We start from the raw sequence: 1,430 nt of genomic DNA, 5'->3' as shown, positions 1-1,430 counted from the left end.
GAAGGTTTGGAGAAAAGGCTAGAGAAGCAAGATTGAGATGGTTTGGACATGTGCAGAGGAGGGACAGTGGATACATTGGTAGAAGAATGCTAGAGATGGAGCTACCAGGTAGGAGATAAAGAGGAAGGCCAAAGAGGAGATATATGGATGCAGTGAGGGAGGACATTCAGAAGGTTTGAGTCAGAGATGACAGACAGGTCTCAGAATCGATAAAAATACTTAAATACTAGTTTTATTGCTTTTGAAAGGGTGTACTTCCATTGTTGTGATATACTGTATTCTCATTAAATTAGTGGCTAATTTGGTCTTAGAATAATGTTGACAATATTACCATTTATCGGACCAAATCACAGCTATATGGATTACCTAGGGCCTAGGTGTCAAACTCATTTCCACCAGGGGAGCATGACCAAGGACGTTCCTACAATAAGGTGCACTAAATAATAATAGATATACAATTATTGATACACTTGTGGAGGTATGGCAGGAGTGGCAGATAAGTACATACCGATGCCAGAGAAGAAGCATAAGGTCTGTTGGATCTAAAAAGAATTGGCTGTTTTGTAGGTGTTTTGTTACTGTCATGATGCTAACTTTAGTGATGACTGCAATGTTTTATTTTAGTGACATCACTAGACCTACAGTTGTGTTCAAAATTATAGCAACCCAACAGGACCAACCAGATCAATCACTGTTTTTGGTATAGATGATATTACTACATGGAAAATTACACGCTGAGCGGTCATATTCCTGTGTGTAATTCTGCAACAACTGGTCATTTCTTTGGAAACTTTCTTTCGAAACTGGAGCCTCTTACTTAAGTGCCACGAACTCTCATTATGTAGTGCTGTGTCGTTTCGTGAGTGATTCGTTCAAAATGAATCTTTCATATGAGTCGTGACTCCCGAGTCATATGAAAGATTCGTGACTCGTGACTACCGAGTCATATTAAATATTTATTCATATTGAACTCACGAATCACTCACAAATCACTCACTGCGAACAAAATACTCTCTATGAACTAATCTTTCACTGTGATCTGAACTGTGACGAGACTCACTACAGGAAAGAGGTGGACCTTCTTACCACGTGGTGTAAAGACAATAACCTCGTGCTGAATGTCAGCAAGACGAAGGAAAATTGTCATCAACTTCCAGAGATGCCGCGCCGAACACCCACCACTGACCACCGACGGTGCTGCTGTGGAGAGAGTGAGCAGCACTAGATTTTCTACAGAGGAACCATCGAAAGCATTCTTTCAAGCTGCATCACTGTGTGGGGCGGGAGCTGCACTGACTACAACAGGAGAGCCCTGCAGCGCATAGTGAACACAGCTAGAAAGATCATTGGTGCTCCACTCCCCTCACTAACGGACCTGTACACCACACGCCTCACTCGCAAAGCCATCACAATTGTGAGTGACGACACCC

The sequence above is a fragment of the Cynoglossus semilaevis genome, chromosome 16, assembly GCF_000523025.1.
Source record: "Cynoglossus semilaevis isolate Cse_v1.0 chromosome 16, Cse_v1.0, whole genome shotgun sequence".
Lineage (NCBI taxonomy): Eukaryota > Metazoa > Chordata > Actinopteri > Pleuronectiformes > Cynoglossidae > Cynoglossus > Cynoglossus semilaevis.
This window is presented reverse-complemented; position numbering follows the sequence as displayed.